Source organism: Furipterus horrens, unplaced genomic scaffold, assembly GCF_987537825.1.
Source record: "Furipterus horrens unplaced genomic scaffold, mFurHor1.1.pri manual_scaffold_2, whole genome shotgun sequence".
Taxonomy (NCBI): Eukaryota; Metazoa; Chordata; class Mammalia; order Chiroptera; family Furipteridae; genus Furipterus; species Furipterus horrens.
The window spans coordinates 135,414,613-135,437,789 of record NW_028327172.1 but is presented as its reverse complement, the minus strand read 5'-3'; the positions used below and the strand labels follow the sequence as shown (position 1 = coordinate 135,437,789).

The 23,177-nt window shown below is 37.0% G+C and overlaps 1 long non-coding RNA gene across 1 annotated transcript in view; it reads left to right on the top strand.

The window, feature by feature from the left end:
• Positions 1-382: 382 nt before the first annotated feature.
• LOC150019554 (uncharacterized) overlaps positions 383-23,177 on the top strand; it is a 75,605-nt gene continuing 52,810 nt past the window's right edge. The window contains exon 1 of the long non-coding RNA XR_016509261.1: positions 383-515. This is a non-coding gene — a long non-coding RNA (uncharacterized LOC150019554). The remainder of the gene's footprint in view (positions 516-23,177) is intronic.

Below are 23,177 nucleotides of genomic sequence, written 5' to 3'. Positions count from 1 at the left end.
CTGACACATGCAACAATATGTGTATTCATTGGAATATTAAACAGTGAAACAGTTCTACAGCACAGGCTTTGTGATCTGTTGATCACAAGCCTTTAGATTCTAGCTTCATCTTTCACCACACATCACCCCCAGAAAATGCATTTTATTGCACATTTTGTGGCAAGATTTATGACAATTATCACCCAAATCCATAATTAGCAAGTGGTAACAGATAGGCAGATAGATCCACTTATAGTGACATCTCTGACAGATTGACACCTCCCCCTTTAAAAATACCTACAAGACTACTCATTTAAATGTGACCATGCTCAAACACAGCGTTGGCAAGCCGAGTCTCGTGTTCGTAGAGGGGGAGGGGGCTATAAAAGCAACATGTTCTCACAAGCATGGCAGAGCCCATGCATAAACCATTTGGCTTTGCAATTAAAAACAGGTTTGGCTTCCCTCTGCATCAGTAAGACAACGTCAAAGCAACATTCATCCTGAAAATTTTCCTTTGTGAATTCAAATAAACTGTGAGTCTTGGATTTCTCTTTGTTTGCATGTGCATGCCTTGAGAGAGCCTTTTTGGAAGGTTTCTGTGTGTTTCTTTGGGGGGTAATGCCTTGATATGTATGTGTTGAATCATTGCTACCAGATTGGTCTCTGTGACACTTTCCATTCTGTGTTCCTTGGATATGTGGGTAGTATTTTGGATTTGTTCCGTCAGGCTTATTACTGCACATAAATTAGCTAAGTCCGACCCTCTTGCCCTAGGAAATGATTACTCACTCATTCTAAAGATCTTCCTTAGCAATTGACTCTCACGACTGCACCCGAGTTTCAAAGATACTGAAGACATAAATATATTTACTCCTAGGACATGTCATAAACTTGACTAAAACGATGGCTAATTATATCTTTATCGTTGTCATTCTTGAACAATGTATTGAATTATTAGATCCCATATGTTGGGAGAAATCACTACTTTACAGCTAAAATCCTCCCTCTCTCTGTACAATAGTATAAAAAGGTACTATGAAAGTCAATCCTAGTTCCAGTGAAATCAATTTGCTATAAGATAGTTTACTTCCATTTTCCTTTGTCTCATTCAGTTGCACAGAAAAAGAATATTGAATGTTTACTGTTAAAAGATAAGTTTGCCATAAAAGAAATTAAAAAGTAGTCATATTTAAATGATGAGTCGAAACCTTTTCAAGCCCAGACCACTCTGCCTCTGACAAGGTTTTTATGACAGAAGAGGTCACTAGCCCACCCACTGATATACAAGGAAAGTCCTGTAAAAAGACAATAAATTAAGAATGTCAATTTTTCAATAATAATAGTGATAATCAATATTAATTAAAACAGAAGGACAATGAAAAAGAATAATTCATCATAGTGCAGAACACTTGACCTAAAAATGATCATGCAATGATTCTGCCCCTACTTAGTTTATACGAGTTTCAACAAACTTGACTTCAATTTTAGTTTATTCATGTTTTTGGGTGAAATTATCTCATCTCAAACAATTACCCCAAAATTTTTTCAATAGAATAATTACTAAAATAGATTGACTTTTTAACTGCATCATTTTGAAATCCATAATTGAGATAAATATAAAGCATTTCTATAATACGTGAAATAAAAATATTATCAGGAAAATTAAATAATAATATACTAACATATATGGTAGTATGTGTAGTTGTGCTGAAAATATTTTTAAAATTTAACCTATTTTGTTATACATTTGCCTTTATGTTAACATATATATACATGCACATAATTTTATGTGTCTCAGAAATATGTTTTGCATCCTTCTGATCTATGGACTCAGTGAATAGGAAAAGAGAAAATACATTTCTCTAAATATAAATTTTTATTTTTGCTTTAATAAAAGAAGTAAATTCTCTAAATTAAGGGGTCATTAACTATAAATACATATTTTCTATTTTCATTAGTTCTTTATATTGGAGCTTTTTGTTGTTGTTGTTAACTTGAGCTACCATTTGCTAGACTGGGTGTTTTATTACTTTATACATAAAAGGTAAGTATAAGAAGCAACTTTAAATTCAGTCCAACAAAGGCAGAAATAAATTCAACTTTTAATGTCACAAAAACCACATTACAATTTTGTAAAAATAAATAAAATAAAATAAAGTAAAAATAAGTATGTATGAAAATAATTTAACAATCCTTCTGTAACTTAAGCCTTCCCCTCCATTTTCCAAAATATTGCTTTTCATTGAAAACATTTTTTAATGAGCAGAAATTGCTACCAATTAATTTAAATGTTGATTGGAGGAGGGAAGAGTCTATGCTTTTATAAGCTTATAAATTTTACTAGCCAAGCTACTTTATATAAGTATATATTTTTATTAATTTAGTGTTAATAATTTCATTTTCTCACAGTTATATATCTGAGGTGTGGTTTAAAAAAAATAAAGGGGGTTATTAGATCTTTAACTTTAAGTTTTCAAATGCCCAGTGAGCAATTAGAGAAGGTTTTGAGCTAGAGAAGGGTTACATAAAGAAATACATGGAACTCATGTGGAATTGTGATTATCAGTTTATGAGAGAGCTCCAAGAAGCCAGATGTAAAAGCTTGCTTCTAGGAGTGGGTTGAAGAATCAGAAAGGTATTAATGAAAATTCTTAGATTTTAATCATAAGCTTTCATTTCAGTGAGTTAAATATCCTCCGTGTAAAGAAAAATATGTACACAATTCATTATATCATTATACTAATTTGTCATATGCCTGAACTGAAAACTTCCATTGCCAAATTTATTCTCAACAACTAGAATTACATAGTAGTTTTTTAAAAAAAGATTGTCGTTATTTAGTTTTAAGTCATACCTTTATTCTTAATAAGCTGGAGGAATTGCTTTCCCAAACTTACCGTAAATCATATTTATGACGAGACTTTCTTTATGGAAACACAATGAAATTAAAGCACCTGCATATTGGAACCACATCACTTATACCACTTACATAATGCTAAACATGAACAAGCAGGCAAGTCCTCTCTTTTTCTCTCCATGCTTTAGAGCCAGGGACAGAGCTTAAAAGTAAAATTCTGCCTCTCTTCTTTGTATTTTGGTCACACGTGTCCTGTGAAAACATGGCTGAAAGCACAGACTTACCACACAGGTGTGTTTTAGAAGTCGCTAGTAAAAATGATTTTAAAACTTTAAGAAATCACCAAGCTTTGAGAAAATGCTTATTAAGAACTAATAAAATTGCGAAAATTGAGGAAAAAACATGCAGTAAACTTTCTGAATGTGCTTTAAGGAAGTCAGTTTAGTCTCTGTCCACGTGGGTCTGGCTGTGGTTAACTCGGGCAAGAAAAACAAGCTTGGCCATTATTTCACAATAGAGTGCTAAGAAGAGTGCAAAACAGCAGTTCAATATTCATGAGGTCACCCAGGAAGGCAGAGTCATTTCTGCCCCTTCGCCATTATAATTCTAAATTTTCACAAGTGGTAAAAAATTCTGTAAACTAACCTCCCAGATCATGTCCATGCTCTCAATGATAAACTAAGTACGAATGGTATCAGATGAAATTGAAAATGGTCAATGAACCTGTTTCTGCCAGGTATTTGGACCATGAGGCAAGTGACAGAAAGAATTTGGTCATTTTAACAAGTCTGGGATTGTTTCATCTTCAGTGACTGTAAGGAGAATCCTCGGTGTATGATCTTAAAGTTCCTGATACAGTTGTTGGTTATTGCTCTAAAAAGTTATGGTTTTGCAAAGGCCAAAAAGAAAAGCATTTTCCCCCAATTTTATGACATGAATAGAATGTTTAACTTTTTAATTTAAAAATTATTTAAAACTACTCAATCAGCTAAATCTTGTGTGACTACCTTACTTCTGAGAATGCCGTGACTTTAGTCTTTATTCAGTAGCAGTTTTCAAACCTGCTTAAGCCTAAGAATCTCCCAGGATGCTTGTTAAAAATAAACGCTCCTGAGCACAATCCTAGACCTAAGGTATCAAAATGTCTTAAGAGTCCTGAATATATGTATGCCCTTTTTAAAATCATCGCGGGTACTGCTTATGATCAAGCAAGTTTGGGGACTCTAACTCAATTGGAATAAATTGAATTGTTGAAAAAAACAAAGTTCCAAGAGTTGTAGTGAGAGGAATCTTTACTATATTGCCCCAAGAAGCACAAGGATCTCTTTTCTTAGAGATTTCCTGAAATCTGATGTATAGATTTAGATATAGCAGAATAATCAGTAGTCGGTGTCCAGTTTGAACATACACATGTAAACATTTTTAAAAGCTATCTCAAAAGCTTTAGGGAAGTAGCAGCATAAAAAAATTGTAACTAAATAACCTCAAACATAGCAGTCAAAAAATTGTTAAATGAAAAACAATTATTCGATCATATCATGACATCTAATTATCCAGTAGCTACTTGATATTTTATTAGAATCTATCCTGGTGCAGTGAATTTATTATGTCATATACATGTAAGCTTAGGCAAAATGAGTATTTATACAGATATTCATGTAGACAGCAGAGTGTAACTTCTAAAGATAAAAAATGCTTTGAGTAAGATGAAATAGTGCAGTCATAAAATATAGTGCTTTCTTTTCTGGATTATTACTTCTGTATTGAAAATAATATTCTTTATAAAGCCAAGACATGCCAATAAATATAAGAAAGTAGTTTTTGTTTTACTTTTTTTCTAAGAAAACTATACCAAACTACACTACACATCAGAATGATTAATAACTCTGATTTTTCTGTAGAAAATGCAAAAGTGCCTAGGCTGCCTATGCATTCGTTTATATAACAAACAAGAAAAAAAATGGGTTCAGTTAGAATGATTTATACAAATTTTATGTAATACAAGCTCCTCTTACATAATACTTTTTATAGGTCAAATGTTCCTTCCCATTCCCCATATCCACCAAATCCACAAAAGGTTGACGTATTGGGGTGTAGATGAACAAACTTTTATCACAGTATGCAATTAATATTCTAGATGTTTTTCCAGAGAATTCTCTTGAGTAAATCTCTGAGACCACTAACAGTAATACTTCTTTGATATGCCAAAATGACATTAATATCTAATAAACCAACAGTTTCACATCACCTTAGTACAGAGAAGCTGTGACATAATTGCCTGAGCTGCCCATACTCACAGGAGATGGAAGAGGCTTTCATTTCAGATCAGTGAGGCTGGTCACCATCCCAGAAAAATCAGTGGCAATCAGGGAGAGAAGAGTAATTACTATAATTATTTGTTTTATCGGTATAGCCAGTTAAATAATTGTCACTTACATAAAATTTCACAAAAAAATACTAGAATGAATAATTGTATACAAAAGTAAGAAAATGAAATTTCCACCTCTGGACATTTTAGTGACTTTGACTGCAGTGGCAATCTGTGCCTCAGATCATTGCTTGCCCTTTCACTTCATTTAAATGCCTCTAGGGGATCCTAATAGCTATATGACATGTTTACTTTGGAATCAGATACCTGGAACAGTTAGCAGATGACCTGAACACTCAGTGATAAATTCAGCCTTGCCTGTTTGCTTATTTGTTACCTGTATGTTGTGATTGAACATTCCACTCAAAGATTGGCTTTAAAATTAAAAAGCAAGAGTCTGGAAAATTGTTCAAATGATATGCATAGGTTGAAGTCAAAGGTAGTACCTTAATTCTATTTTTAATTGGAGATAAAAAGAAGCTGTAGCTGCGTCTTTTTCTTTTCCCCCCTCTCAACACAGACAATACTTAGAGACCTTCAGAGCACCTCATTCACCATGAAAATAAGGTTTAACCCTTAAGCTCTGTCTGCCTCTTTCCCACTTCCCCAGATCTGGCTTCAGGAGAGTGGGAAGGAGACCAGACAGCAACCCAAGGAGCTTATTCTTCAGCCATTCTCATGTCTTTGTCCCCACCAGTATAAGCAAGGCAAAATTGTAAATCCACTGAGAGTGTAATTTCTCCTGAACTCCTGAGTGAAGCAAACTTGTAACTGCTGCAACTGTGAATAGTTCTGTGCATGGAAACATCATATCTCTAGGACAGGGGGAAGGTTAAATCAGACAGGGGACCCAGCATCTTGTTATCCTTTTGCAGACAACAGAAAAGTCCAGTAAATGGCAACCACAGCTATCCTGGAGAAGACACATCTGTCCTGCTGTTGTTAAGTATGAACCCACTCAGACATCAAATACCTATCGAGAACCGTAGGAGACCGTCACATGGATAAAATCCGTATAAGATATGCTCTGGCCTTTGAGGAGTTGATAATTTCTGTGAGTAAGCAAGATTTAAATGCACGAATGTGTTCTCCAAAGAACTGACACATGAAAGGTATACAACTTAAGTCGTCGTCGTCGTCGGCAGCCGTCCGTCTCGAGAGACGATGGTGTAGCTTCTTAAGAGTATCTGCACCGCCGAGAATGGCTGTGCAGTCCGACTCGGGAGTGACACGGTATCTGTCTCCTCCCGTGTTGAATCGACATCTTCCGATGACACTGGAGTGTCCTCTCCACTGAAGCTGAAGCTACAGAGCCTGGGCAGGGTGATATGGAGGGTCTGCTGTTGCCCATGCAGCACACCCCCCCTCTCTTCGCAGCTGAAGGGTCCAAGGGAAAGACGGAGTCAATACAGCTTGGCTTCAGGTGCGCCGCAGGAGTTGCCGGTGTTGACTACAACGTCAAACCGCCTTAGGGACTCCGGCTCCGGATTTTCTGTCGGGGTTTACTCCCTTAGCCTTTCCCCTGAAGAGGTATGCCGCAAGGCAGCGGAGGTTTTTTGGAGTCAGAGTTTTCCTTCTCTGATGTACAACTTAAGTATAACTATAGTAATAAATACATCCTACAGGATTTCTGAGAAAAATAAGATCACAGGCTCCTAAGATGAGTGGGAAAGAAATAAATCATAGATTGTGAACTGCTGAAGATCTGAAGGAGTTTGGAAGTAGGACAATAATTATTTCTGATATGAAGAATTTACCCTGACATCTCATTGTTCCCAACTCTCCCTAATTCATTTAAAATACTCTCTAACCAATGAAAAGCTGAGAGGTGAGCTCATCGTCACAAGGGATGTGGCAATAGAAACAAATGTTAAGAGGTATTTTTCTTTTTTGTTGGGTTTTTAATTTGTTTGATTTGTTTTATTCCTTCCATAAAGAAATGTTTGGGGTTGAATTTGTTGACTTCTATCATAAGGATGAGGCAGGGGTGTTTAAGAAATCCCTGAGCACACTGAATAATTATGCTTTGTTTTTCTTTGTATACCATTCCAATATTACAGTAATGGGGGTTGTAACAAGTCAGTGCAGATTCACAAAAACAAAGTTAATGAAGAAGTGAAGACTACATTCAACTTGTCATTTTTTTAGAGTTCCTTTGTTATGTCTAGCTGTGTTAGCCCAAACTTTCTCCGCAATTCTATACTTGTTACCAAGGTCGATTTAAAGTGTTCATACAATTTATCCCCCATACATTGTTCACAATTCACCGCTGACAGGAATGTCTCTTTAACCCTGTGGCAGATAGAAACAAACCTATGCTTTTGCAACTGCTTATAACACATGGCTTCTAAGTCATGTCAATGGCTATCACAGATGCAGAAGAGCTGACTCCCCACAAGTAAGAAAAAAGGGTGGGGCCGGGGAGCAGGGAAAATAAGAGGAAAGGAAGGGAAGGGGGAGAAAGAAAGAGGAAAAAAAGAACAGTAAGCATATATTGTTTTAGGGCTCTGTCTTAGCTTGTCACAGAGGTATTTTTCCTGACTGAAATAATAGTGCAATAAAGTTATAACATCAGTTACTTCAACAAGCCTCCCACCCACACAACCTTGCCATTCATATGTCTTGCTCGTTTTTCTTGTTACATTATTATGATCTGTCTCTTAGTCAAGTCTCCGTTTGACTAACTTATTGCCTTCATCTCACTTAATAAAAGCAATGAAATTGCCCTGAACACTCCTGTTGCTTCCACTACTCTCACAAGCTCAACTAGATAACCTAGCTAACCAGATGTGTATGAGATCGAAGGGCCCTCCAGGACAACAAACTCTTTTTGTGTAGTCCTCCTTTACATAATGAAGGTGCTACTTGAGCTATGTTCTCAATATAGCATTCAGTTCACTGAGACATGTATTAAATTTTTTTCTTCTTACAGTTACATTTAAAGAAGGGACATTCCACTAACTTGTAAGGAAATGAGGAACCAAAATTGTAACTAAAAATAAAAATAAAAACTGACACTAAGCCATTGCCTACAATGTGCCAAGCACAGTTCTGAGAATCTTGCCCAGATCAACTCATCCAATCCTCATCACAATTCAGTGGGGTGGATGCTGTAATTACCTCCACTTTATAGACCTTAACATTAGGGAACAGCAAAGTTAAATGACTTGCCCAAGGTCACGCAGTAAGTAAGTGGCATAGTCAGAATTAAAAACCAGGCAGCTTGACTGCCGATACACATTCATTTTATTTTTGCTATTTTTGTGAACAATTTTTTTGTTCATTTATGCTATTACAGTTATTCCAATTTTCACTCCTTTGGTCCTTCTTATATGTTCCTTGACTAATCCCTTCACCTTCTTCCAATCAGTCCCCACCTCCTCATTTTCTTCTTACATCTGTCAGTTTATTCCATGTTTCCATGCCTCTGGTTCTATTTTGATCACTAGTTTACTTTGTTCATTAGATTCTACTTGTAAGTAACATCATATGGTGTTTGTCTTTCACTGACTGGCTTATTTCACTTAGCATGATACTCTCCAGTTCCATCCATGTTGTCACAAAAGGTAGGAATTCCTTTTTCTGCTGCACAGTATTCCCTTATGTAAATGTACAACAGTTTTTAAGTCCACTCATCTACTGATGGGCACTTAGGCTGTTTCCAACACTTGGCTATTGTAAATAGTACTGCTATGAACATAGGGGTGCATAAATTCTTTTGAATCGGTGTTTCAAGATTCTTAGGGTATGTTCCCAGCAGTGGAATTGCTGGTTCAAAGGGCAGCTCCATTTTTAGTTTTTGAGGAAATTCCATACTTTTTTTCCACAGTGGCTGGACCAGCCTGAATTCCCACCAGCAGTACGCAAGGGTTCCCTTTGCTCTGTATCCTTGCCAGCACTGTGATTGTTGATTTATTAATAATAGCCATTCTGACAGGTGTGAGGTGATATCTCATTGTGGTTTCAATTTGCATCTCTCTGATGGCTAGCGATGTTGAGCATTTTTCCATATGCCTGTGGGCCATCTGTATGTCCTCCATAGAGAAGTTTCTATTCAGGTTCTTTGCCCATTTTTAAATTGTATTGATTGTCTTTGTGGTGTTGAGTAGTATGAGTTCTTTATATATTTTAGAGATTAAACCCTTGTCTGATGTATTATTGGCAAGTATGTTCTCCCATATAGTCTGTTCCCTTTTCATTTTTATGATGGTTCCTTTAGCTGTGCAGAAGCTTTTTGATTTGATGTAGTACCATTTGTTTGTTTTTTCCTTTATCTCCCTTGCCCTAGGAGATACATCACCACAATTTTGCTATTTGAGATATCTGAAATCTTACTGTGTATTTTTTCCACTTGGATTTCATGATATCATGACTTACACTTAAATCTTTTATCCATTTTGAGTTTATTCTGGTGTATGATGTAAGCTGGTGGTCTGGTTTCATTTTTTTGTATGTACTAGTCCAGATCTCCCAGCACCATTTGTTGAGGAGACCATCTTTACTCCACTGTATGCACCTGCCCCCTTTATCAATTATTACACTCAACTTCTGTTGTTCCATTGAAAATAATGCAAGACCATTGCTTAGTAAAGTTCTATTGCAGTCAGCATATTTGTGAAACCTGATTCAGATAAAAATTCTAAATATGAGTCATATAAAAAATGGCAAACAGTGGAACAACTGTAATAAAAATAAATAAATTAATGTTTTAATGGCAAATGGGTTGAGGAGTGATTCCCCAGAATCCATCATTAAATTATGAAAATTTGAATCCATGTGTCAAATTTTGTACATCTAAAACCTCATACGAATAAATATGTTTCATATTCAAGAAGCACTGAACCCTAGTTTCCTCATCCATGTAATGTAAATAACACCTTCCTGCCTTGTAGGGTTGTAGTGAGGATTAAGATAATGTATGCAAAATCCCTTGTCATAAAGGCTGATATACAAAAGGTGATCAATAAGTGGTAGCTACTATATATATATATATATATATATATATATATATATATATATATATATATATATATATATATATATATATAACTGTTATTGGATTTTCCCGTCTTCCTCACTATCAGATCTATCTTGCATTTAGGTGTCTACTCTCACTTCAGGAAGCAAATAAATGTTCCCACTCACCCATCAAAACAAACTGCAATGCTAAGAAATGATATCTTGTACAAAACTCCAATTGGGAAATAGTGAGTACATGAGCTAGTACTCCCTAGTTTTAATAATCAGCTTTGAAAGAAAGCACTTATACATGATGATGAAAGTTGTTTTAGAAAGATCTGTTAGAGCAGATAGAGAGATGGAAACTCGGATAGGCATGCTGACTGAAAGAAGAGCATTACAGTCATGTAGTTGTAATTAGATAAAGTACATCCAAATACATTATGATTCAGAAACTTAACGCCACATGTTTGGGAAACCATCAGAGTCTATTTCTACTACATAGCCTTCTCTTAAGTCTGATCATCTTTGCCTGTCTTCCCTTCAGAGCAGGAGAGCAGGCAGTCCAAACATGTAAGGGAGTGTGGCCCCTAGATTTCACAAAACGAGGTGGGGCTGAGCCAACTACACACATTTGCAGGTGTTTGTCCCCTTCCTCTGGCTATGGCATCCTTACTCTGCTTCTGAAACACAGCTGGAATCTTGCTTTCAGTGGTTGCAGAGGCAACTGGGTTCCAGGAACCATTCAAGACTATGTTTCTCATACCATGACATGTAAAAATACAGTGCAAATGGTAAAAGGTTACACCTAACCTAACTCATATCTCCTAATTTTTGGCCACAATTACCATTTCCCACACTGAGAGTAATAAAAGTTTTATTAAAGTAGCTGTGACCAACAGAGATGTAATGGGGACGGGATATGCAGGTAGGTATGTCTTTGTGTATTTCTGTGTCTCTATTTCTGTGTGTCTGTCTCTGTATATGTCTATGTGTGTCTGAGGGTATGTTTGTCTATATGTTTGTATGCATTTCTCTGTATATCTTTGTAAGTTGTGTCTGTATACGTTTGTGTATATCTGCACAATGTGGCTCTACCAGTGTCTTTATGTTTGTATGCTTGTATGCATGTGCATATCTGTGTGTCTGTATGTGTGTGCCTGTGTATGGGAGCATGCATAGGACTTAGGCAGGAATACATGCAAATTTATTCTAAAGGACACTGTTCCTGTTTAAGGACTGGCCCCTAATGTACACTTACACTGTATATGAATACAAAATGTGGCCTGAGCAAGGTAGAAAAGAGGGAAAAGGAAAAAAAGGGAAAGAAGACTGGATGAGGACTGAAATAGCCAAGGACCTGTTCTCTGATGTCTTCATGGCTATGCCTGATCTACGCTACTCTCAGCCACAATGAATTGACTGCTTTCTTGCACTTTCAAAGTAATGGATGAGAGCACATCACTGGGGCCACAGGAGTTCCCACTTAAGAAAGACAGTCCTCAAGGAAGACAGAGAAAATCTTTCTGTCATCCTCCTATAACACATAACATGTGATAGCCCATAAACTCAAGAGAATAACTGTACTCATGAATTTACTAGTTGATTACTAGAGGTTTCATTGACTTCTTTCCAAAACGAGCATTATTCCTTTAACCACACCAGCACTTTCTAATATAAACAATATACACATTTATATTTGAGATCCAAAATACCAAACACATGAATCCTGTATAAATTCTAAACTTGACAAAACAAATGTTCTACTGGAAATCTTTTCAAAAGTGTAACACTATTAATGAGGGATAAAGAGATATGCACGAAATATTGATTTGACAGATTAAGAATAAAACCTTGTAGAGTTGGTAACTTAAGTGCAATTTTCATCGAAAGCAACAATTTTCCTGTGCAGTGGATACCTTCTGGGCTATTTATAAAAGCTACTGAAGAAATGTAAACAGTGGTTAACTGCCAGTAACTTTTACAAATAAGCTTTAACTTGACACAATAATCCTGAAGATACTTAGACCAACTGCTGGCAATCTCAGAAGAGGGAGACATTTGGATACAAATACTACCTTTACTTTTTGAACTTTGACAGAAGAAATAAGGTGAAACCATGGGAGACCTCCAGTCCAAAGCTTTGGAAAAGACTGGAATGGCTTAATTAGCTGCTAATTAACTTTTGGCTAGAAATCTCTTCTTAAAAAATAGTTGAACTTACTAGCTTCATGGAAACTTTTAAATGCTGATTTGGGTCTCTCATTAGGAAACTAACACTAAGGATGGTTTCTTCAGATTTTTTTTTCCTAAAACATAAAATGATTACTATGCTCAGGATAATTCTACATAAGAGCCCAAATCCCTGCCCCAGGCCAACACGTATATTGAAAATTATTATGAAGTAGTGCAAAGATAGGATGAGGGAACAAAGAACAGGTGAATTGAAATATAACTTTAGAAACATTTATAGGCCAGAATGACTCTTGTGCACGCGTGCGTGCATGCTTGTGTGTGTGAGTGTGTGTGTGTGTGTGTGTGTGTGCGTGTGTGTAATTACACTGGACTTAAGTATCAGGGCACAATTTAGAGCACCTTGGACTGGTAATCAAAAGACCTAAATTCTAATCTCTGCCCTTCACTGATTTCCTGGCTGACCTCAGACAAATCATTTCAAGTCACACCGTGTTGGTTAAAAGGGTCCCTCTTTGCCAAGTTGTGTTTATTTGAATCCTTTCTCAACCACTTAATAGCATAACTTCGGGCAAGTTACTCAACTGTTTGTATTATACCTCTGCATTCTTATCTGTTATAAGAGGATAATAATAGTATCTGGTTCATAAGGATGTGGCAAAGGGCAAATGAATAATACGTGTAAAATATTGTTTGAACCATCAAAAATCCTCAACAAATATTAGTCATTGTGACGAGCTCTGAGTCACAGTCTCCTCGTGGAGAAGGTCAGAGTAGGTGACCTCATGAATTTCTTCAGTCTTCAGGAAAGCCGTCTTATGGATGCAACCAATAAGTAACTCAGTCTCCTAAAATCTCTGTGGCCACAAGGGGCTCTCCTCGGGTCTTACTTACCAAAGCTCATCCACCCTACTGTTGGTCAGCCCCTAGGCCTTATTGATTCCTAATTTTCCAAGCAACTCTAACAAACGTGATTATCCTGTTTCTCAGACTACAGCAAATTAGATGTTCAAATTAGAAAGGAAAAAGAATGTTGGAAGAAAATTACCTTGTAAGAAAGAGTGATTGCAAAAATCTGACATTAAGTGAGTAAAAAACTGCGATCACAGAATGCCATCCATGATACCACCATAACGCCACATCATCAAAAATCTTTGAATTACATTTAGCAAACTGCTTGAGGCAGCTTCTAATTCTAGAACTACTTCTCTTAAAAATTATTAGCATTGTATAGTCTGGGTGATTATCAATTTTCTGATGATTTTTATTATGGGCAAAATGTCATGAGCTTTTGTTTGATTTGCTGGCCTGAGCTTGTCTCACCTGGCTTGCCAGCACTAACCCCACACTTTATCCAGAACTTTTTTTGTCTCCCAGTGGAGAGGTGGGCACAGGATGAGTATCGGGCCAGGCAAGCAGCACTGACTACAGCTATGCCCCCTATGCAAGCCTGACTTCAAGCTCTTACCCCATTTGCTTTACACCTCCTCACAGTCCCTTCTTCCTTTGGTCTTCACATTTGCTCCCTCTTTTTCAACTTAGAAGGCAATGGGCTCAAGAATTAGGATTCATGCAGACCTCAAATAAGGTTTCCATCCTGCCTCTGCCACTTGCCAGCTAGGCCACTTCTGGCAAAACATTTTCACTTCTCCGTGCATTATTGTCACATTTCTAAAATGTGAATAATAATGCCTTCCCTCCTGGGGCCATTGGAGAGTGAGATTGTGGAAGTGGAGCACAGTCCCTGGTATAAAGGGCATGCTCAAGATGCATTAGTGATTCCTAATGCCCATTCTAATTGTATCTAGGGTTTTTATGGGTGTCCCTAACCATAGTTTTCAGATCATATAGAAAGCATATTGTGTGAAACATAGGTTTGGAGTCAGTCAGACTTGGATTAGGATTTCCTTTCCATTTATGCCACATACATGATCTTGGATACATTATTTAGGCTTCCTGAGGCTCAGCTTCCCCACCTAATGTTGGGGATACCACCACTTCCCTGCAAGACTTTTTGATGAGGATTTAGTTAGACAACATATTTAATTAAACAACTCTCCTCTTGGAAATGGGTGATTGGCATTTAAAATATATTGTGTCGATCATCTTCAAAGTAGTCTCCCATACATTATCCATTTTTATTTTCACAGAAACATTGCAAGGCAGGTGAGGAAGGTATTGTTATGTCCATTTAAAAACAGAAAAAAGAAAGCTGGTGCTGTTAAGCAGTTCGTCCAATGCCACACAGCCAAAAAAATACATTAGGGCCAGAACAGGCATCAAAGCTCTGCCTTCTAAAACAACGCTTTGCCAATCTAATTCTTTGTTAATGTGTTTAGGATAATTTCTGAACTGTGCATTTGAATTAAAGACATAGGAGAGAAGGGACTACAAGTGAACACACCTTTCTTGTTCATCTTCTAGCACCCACAGAATATTTGTTAGGATGTTTTCAGCAGAATGTAATAGAAAGCCCATCACAAAGTGGCTTCCATAACAAAGATATTTATTGTTTCACATAGCTAGACGTCCAGAAAGTGAAAAGGAGATTCCAGGCACAGTACGGTCAGCAGCGCAAGAATGTAAACAAAGACTTTCTTTCTCCTCCCTGCTGTCCCCAGCACCATGCTTGGTCTAAAAGATGGTTGCTGCTATGATCATCAGATGGCAGTCGGTGGAAATTGGAGCTATAAGCCGTTTTGCAGAAGCAAGAGCGAAGGCTCTCCTTCCAACCGTAGATAACTATTCTTCTCTCAGCTAGCTGAGTCAATTCCAATCAGAGCTTACCCCTAGACCAATGAGAAGAAGTAGAGAAATGGTGGAACTTATTGCCTCTGATTAAGCAGTGGATCCTGCAATGGAGAATGAAGTCAGCTGCTCCTTTGTCCCCTGAAGGAAGGGAAAGCAAAAGTTAATTAAAGTCTTTATGAAGGAATAGTGGTGAATAGGTGTTGGGTGGGTAACAAACAGTATCCCCTCCACTGAGTAATAATAAAATTCACTGTTAAATTGTTAAATTGCCATTTCCTTTTTAGTCCACCTCTACTCTCCTTATTCAAAACATTGATCTCAGGTGACCTCAGGAATAAAAATTGTGAAGATAGTGAGCAAGGAGATTTTCCCATCAATTTTTAAAATTTCTTTTATGACTCCATTATTGTAACTTAAAATCAAGTGCCAAGATATTTCAGCTTTTATACAAAACCTAAGAAAAATGATGGGGGTTTATAAAACTAAGATTTATTAAGGAAAATCAATTTGGAAGATGGACAAATTTTATCTTCCTAAAAAGAAAATAAAAATACAATGTAGTAGAGTCACTTGATAGAAATGATATATACAGAATAAAACTAAGAACGTGATAATGGTGGGAAAATATAAGGGTAGAAATTAGAGGGCCTCTGTTTTTGATCAACTTCTGCCTTAACACATTATGTGTCCATGGGTAAATCATTTAAGAACAGAACTTAATTGGAGGTTGCAAGCAGGCTTCACACAGATCTGGCCCTAGATATGAGTTTTTTCTTTCTTTCTTTATTTTTTTGGCAGCCTCTAAGTAAGGTCCAACTACTATTGGAAGCTTAGTAATAGAGCTTTTGAGGATAAATACATTTAACCACCAAAACCTTAGAATTCAGATACCAAAAATTCAGAGTCATATGCAATGAAAATATGCTTAAAAGTTATCCCCAGAGCCAATAAAGAGCCATCATATCATCAATATATCAAGAAATATGTGTATGTCTTGATACAGAATTACTGCTGCCAGTTATACTCTCAAAACCACTTATGTAACAGAAGTGAAAAATCACTTTATTACCCTATATTATATGACCTAGAACTGTTTTTTTAAGTAGTGTAATGTCTTAAGGGAACAAGCCCAAGCTGATTATTCTACAGGTTTTCATTTCACCCCATATTGGAGTAGAATGAAGTTCATCCTTCTTAAGAGTTCACATGTGTTCTGGAAATGGAAATTACCTCTTCTGTGGAATCAGAAGGATTGGCTCTTTATACATATGGATACCCCTTTGACTCAGTTCACTTGCAGAAAGCACCTGACTCAGTTTTAAGTAATAGTGAAACCTTTGTCTAGCTGGGAAGTATTCTCCCTTCACAGAAGTGCTATGAACCATAGAGGTACTACGGGCCCTTCAGACATGTCTCCCAGTGCATGTCTCAGAGCCTATGCTAGTGCCGATAATGCATTTTCCTTTTCACTGCTCAGAACTCATTCTTCAGGATTAGCAGTTTGGATACATCTTGAACATTGCATAATCATATGTCAGTACGGAAAATTTTAGCTTCCTGTCACTGGTCATACTAAGCCATCCTCAATGTTGTAATATCACTGATGTCTCCAAGAGATAACCAAAGGTGTCTACTGGTTATATAATTTATCGGACATTATTAGAGACTGGAGCTATCAGTGAACATATAATTTTTGTCATATTTTTCCTGATAGTAGTTTTGATAAGATTTATCTCTTTCTCTCTCTTTTTTTAAGAAACCATGGGTTTAGCTTCCTTAAATACTAGTGTTTGTTTGTTTGTTTGCTTGTTTGTTTACTTGAAACAGGTGACTTACAATGCCAAAGATGCTAATCTTCTGCAACTATATGCCAAAGGATTGTCGAATTTTCTCACTTTGTGTTCAACATTGACAATTGCTTTCTCTTGCTGAAAAAGATGGCTATTTTCAATGGGTTAGTCCTTGATCCCAATTAGTCTAACAAAAGCTAACCTCAAGCAAATTCTCGGGTTAAGTCCCAAGAAAAGTTTAAGGGGTATACCTCCCTTAGCAGATGAACCAGTTTACAAAGATCCTCAATAAATTCCTTCCTGAAAACTTAGAAACTTAATAGAAAATAGCATATAGATTATGCATAAAATTCTGATTACTTAAATGCAGTTGATTGCTGCCAGAACCTGAAGATTTTTCCAAACTGTGATTAGGAAAATGAACAAAATCAATCAATTTAACCAACTTAACCAATCAGTGCAGTGGAATTTCTGAAATCTTTCACTGAATTAATAACATAACTTTTAAACTAATTTTATAAAATTATTCAGTAAAAAAAACCAATAACTTTACAGACTCTCTTGATCGATATTTCAAGGTTCTCCAACATCTGGCCCACTTCATCTTTATATGACTTTCAACAAGATGGCATTGCATGAACCATCTATTCCAGCCAGCCTGGCCTCCTGACTGCCAAACATGTCTCCACCTTCCCTTCTCTTTGCCTCTTTCTGTCGTGTCTTGGCCGGAAGTGCTTTCATTTTTCTCTCTGTTCATCTCCTAAGCTAAATTGTCATACTGCCTCCATAAAATTTTTGCAAATGATTTTCTGAACCTATGTAGTACTGATTACATCCCACATATTGTAAGATGTCTTGGATTATTGCTATCATTTTGTATTGTTACTATTCTTTAATTGACAGACATTTTTATTTTATATGCCTCATGTAAATTATCGGTCCCCAAGATGTTGTATATTGTCTTATGTCTGTCCATTGCTTTACACAATCCCCTGCATATGTCTGATATTGAATATACTCACTAATCTGAATAAATTAACTGATTGAGTTCAATCATTTAATTGAAATACAAAGATAGAGCACTTGACTTTTAGGGAGTAATTATAAAAATTGTAATGATATCTGTGGCCCAGATATCTGAAATAAATTTCCAAAACTTCCATTTTCTAGAGACTTAACTTGGACAAATCCATTCACCTCCACAGCTTCAGTTTTCTCATCTATAAAAATGAAACAATAATAATGACTCTCTTACCTGTTTAACAAGATTACTGAGAGTTGAATGATGTACTGTCTTTGAAAGTATAAAAACTAAAGTATCTTTCAAATATGAATGTTCATTATGCAAAAGAAACACTATCTTTAGAGCTTCCAAATCAAATAGTGAAGAGATCCTGAAATTATCAAGATTCATGTTAGTTTTAAGATATATTTGATCAATTTTACACAGTGCTGTATATAAGGTTATTATTATTTTTCATTTACAGATGAAAGTTTCAAGTTACCTAGAAGCTAATGATTGAAGTGAAATTAATGATGGCACCACAATGAGATTCTTCATTGTTCTAGTTAATAGCTTTAAGCTTAATAAACACTCCTACTTCTTTCTAAATTTTTATTTAAACATCATTAAAGTTCTGATTCTTGGGGATTAATATAAAGCAGCACACTGAAAATATCACTCTGTCCTCTCTGTAGTTGCTTGCACCTACATTAGCATTAATTATATCCTTGAATTTATAATTTAACTCTCCAAAAATTTTCCTGTATTCTTCTAAAAGTCTTCAAATTCATGCCCCCTTTTCCTAAATCTAGATCTTTACCATTGCTTCATTACAAAATTCATTTGAGACATTTTAAATTAGATGACTCACAAGAATTTCAAAATTAAGAAAACCAAAAGTACTCCTGGCTGGTGTCCCAATGGTTAGAGCATCATCTCATACAAGTTCTATCCCCAGGTGGGGCATGTACAGGAAGCAACCAGTCGATGTCTCTCTCACATTGGTCTCTCTCTCTCTCTCTCTCTCTCTCTCTCTCTCTCTCTCTCTCTCTCTCCCACTTTCTCTCTAAAATTAATAAATACATTGGATGAAGATTTTTTTAAAAAGAAAGAAAATCAAAACTATACTTGTCATCTATTTTTCTCTCATCTCCCCACCATCCTGAAACCTGTAATTTTTCATGCATTGTCTGTCTTAGAATATGCAGGACCATCCACACAGTAGCCAAAAACAAAAATCTGGAATTCATCCTTGACCATACCCTTCCTCAAAACTTACTAATTTTTGTTAATTCTATCTATTTTCCATCTCACCAATTCATACACTCCCATAAATCTCCATGTTCAAGAGCTGGAGTTGAGCCATCCACTGTGTAAATTATTGCCATAGTCTTCTAACTATGCTCGCTATGCTCACTTCGCCTCACTCCAGTCCATGGCTTATTCTGTAACCAGAGTAATCCCTTTAAGAAGCAAAATTAATCCTACTAGTCCTTGGCATTCAACATTTCATTGGCTCCCCATTTCCATCTGCAAAGGAGATGTAACATATAAGATGAATCACGCACCCAAACTCCTTCAGAGGCAGCCAGGGCCCCTCACCCAGACCATCCCCTCTTCCCCTCTTCTTCCTTCAAACTTAAACTTAGATGTAAAGGTGTCCTGGAATATTTCCTTACTAATTCTCTTCCAAAATAGACTTGTTAGTTCTTATACTTAGCTTGATTGAGTGTTCTCCCACTCTCTTGTAATTATTTTCTGCTTGCCTATGCACCCCAGTAGCCTGAAACATCCTTCAGCACAGGACCAGTTTTTCACCAATTTGTTAGCAGCTACTCTTGCTGCCTGAGCACTGTCCATGGTGTCTGGTATATAATGTACTCTCAGTAAATAAATACCATACTCCCCTTCCTCTTCACAAAGTTCTTTTTAATTGATTATGCTATTACACTTGTCTCCATTTTTTCCCTTTGCACCCTCCACCCAATAGCCCTCCATTCCTTCAAGTGATTCCCCCTCCTCTCTTTATGTCCATGAGTCATGCATATAAGTTCCTTGGCAACTTCATTTCCTATACTCTCTTAACATCTCCCTGCCTCTTCTGTAACTACCAATTTGTACTTTTTAATCCTTTCACCTTTTTCCTCACTCCCCCAGACCCCTCTCCCCATTGACCACCATTCCAATGTTCTCCATATCTATTATTCTATTTCTGTTCTGCTTATTTGCTTAGTTTGTTTTTTAGATTCAATTGTTGATAGTTACATATCTATTGCATTTTAATGTTCATAGTTTTGATCTTCTTTTTCTTTAATAAGTCACTTTAACATTTCATATAATAAAGGCTTGATGATGATGAACTCCTTTAGCTATACCTTGTCTGGGAAGCACTTTATCTGCCCTTCCATTCTAAATGATAGCTTTTCTGGTTAGAGTACTCTGGGCTGTAAGTCCTAGTTTTTCATCACTTTCGATACTTATTGCCAGTCTCTTCTTGCCTGCAAAGTTTCTTTTGAGAAATTAGCCGACAGTCTTATGGGAACTTCTTTATAGGTAACTCTCTGCTTTTCTCATACTGCCTTTAAGATTCTCTTTATCTTTCACTTTTGGCATTTTAATTATGATGTGCCTTGGTGTGGTTCTTTTTGGGTCCATCTTGTTTGGGACTCTCTATGCTTCCTGGATTTGTTTGTCTATTTCCTTTGCCAAATTAGGGAAATTTTTTCATTATTTTTCCAAATAAGTTTCCAATTCTTGCTCTTTCTCTTCTTTTTCTAGCACCCCTATCATGTGAACTTTGGAATGTTTGAAGTTATCCCAGAGTATCTTTACACTATCCTGCACTTTTTTAATTCTTTTTTCTTCTTGATATACTGATTGGATGTTTTTTTCTTCCTTATGTTCCAAATCATTGATTTGACTCTTGGCTTCATCCACCCAACTGTTATTTTTCTCTAAATTGTTCTTTATTTCAATTAGTGTCTCTTTCATTTCTGACTGGATCATTTTTATGTTGTTGAAGTATTCACTGAGTTCCTTGAGCATCCCTATAACCAGTGTTTGGAACTCTACATCTGATAGATTGCTTATCTCCATTTTGTTTAATTCTTTTTCTGGAGTTTTGTGCTGTTCTTTAATTTAGGCCATATTTCTTTATCTCCTAATTTTGACAGCCTTCCTATGTTTGTTTCTTTATATTAGGTAAAGCTGCTTTGACCCTGTGTTTTGGTAGCATGGCCTAATATAGTAGGTGTCCTTTAGGATTCAGTGGCACAACCTCTCCTACCTCCCAAGTTGGGTACTCAAGATGCACCCTCCATGTGCACTGAGTACTCCCTCTTCTTGTAGATGAGTCTTGATTGCTATCTGCAGGTTAATGGGAGGGATTTACCTGGTCCAGACAGCTAGTAGAACTAGCTATGACCCCTGACCAGCAACCACCTCTCTCCATGGCTTGTGGAGGTGGTTAGGTGGTACTCCAGCATGGTCTGTAACTGTCCAATGGGTACACAGGCTCTCATATTTCCCAGGTGGTGCAGGCCAAGGTCAGCCACCACCTATGTTCTGTCTGGGACCCCTTGGCGTAAGCTATAAAGTGATTTGCAGATGGCTGCTGCTAGTACTGGACCTAGCACTACTCAATGAGAGGTATGGGGGCTGGGCTTAGCTGTTGCTTATTGAAGTAGATTTAGGAAGGTCTAAAGCCTGTGCCTAGCCAAGTCCTTTATATGGAAAAGCCACTGTTACTAGCTTGGGTGAGCCTGCAATATGGATTCAGAAGACTCTTCGATAACTGTCAGAGTGGGGCTTAATGTGTGAGCCAGGTTGAAGGAGATTCAGATATGGTGCCTCCGCACTGTGGCTCTGGGTGAGAGAGGGCTCAGAAAAGGTACAATGGCCATTATCTGCAATTCTGTCTGGGAGAAAGCTGTCCCCCAACTCTTGCCCTGATGCCAGATACTTCAGTTCTTCCCCATATGCTATTGGTGCCCTTCAAGGTGCTGCCCCAGTGCTGGAGCCCAGAGGGACTGAGTTTGAGTAAATTGTATGTGGTACAAGGTCCTTTAAAAGGATAGGCCTGAGAATCCCACATTTTCTTCCACTAACCCAATCTCTACTGGTTTTTACAGTCAGAAGTTATGTGGACTTACCTTCCTGGTACTGGAAGATACCCTGGGCTTGATGCTCTGGTTGAGGCTCAGATCCCTCACTCTTAATATATCTCTCCATTTCACAGCCACCACATGTGGGTTTGGGACCAGCCTGTTCTGCATCTCTGCATCTCAGCCCCTCAGTCCTTCCTACCTGCCTGGATGAATGTGGTTTCTTTCATTCCTTAGTTGTCAGACTTCCATACAGGTCGATTTTCTGATGGTTCTTAGTGATATTTGTTCTGTAGTTCAGCTACAATTTTGCCGTGGTTGTATGAGGAGGTGAGCCACATTTACCTATGCCTCCATCTGTGCACATAGTTTTCTTCATCTTGAAATATTCTGTCTTCCATTCCATTGCATATTAAAAATCATGTTTAGTTCATAAAATCTTCCCAAATTAATATGATAGTCAGTTCTTACTTTGCATTAAGGACTTCTCAATGTATTTTTTTTAACAATGTGCATCATTTTTACATTTTGGAATGTTGCCAAAAATATTGCGACATTGAGGCGTGTGTTTATGGTGTCTCCCAACGTCAGCTTTGAACTGCTTGGGAAAGCACCACTTCCCTTAATCTTCACTTACCCCTGACCTCATACATTCACTAGCAGTCAGATGAGGATCATAGAAGTCTATTTAAGATGTACCATTATCACTTTCACTGTTCACATCAAAAGCTCCTGTGAATTATGGTTCATCAGGCATCTTTCTCCCTTCACTCTCACATATCACTGACAGACTGTTCATTATATTTCCATCTAGCAAGGAGTGGTTATTAACAAGAAGGCAGAGTAGAATGTGCTCTGTGGAGAGACAACCAAGAGACTTTAAGACCAAAGATGTATTACCATAATCTAGGGCTGAGTCTTTTATGTTGAACAAGTCATGTCTAACTCTTTAGTTTTCTCATCTATTAGGAAGAGAACTTTTCAGATTCCTACTAGCTCTGTAAGAAGTATATTATGAAAACCAGAATTATCTTCTAGAAGGTTGGTCCCTTGTAGTACAGGCTTCCCCTATTAGGTAAGTGTTCTAGAAACCCATTTGTATCAGTGTATTAGCTGGCATTGTTATGAGAGGCTACATTCAGCTTCAGCGAATTTTTTTGAAGATTCTTTC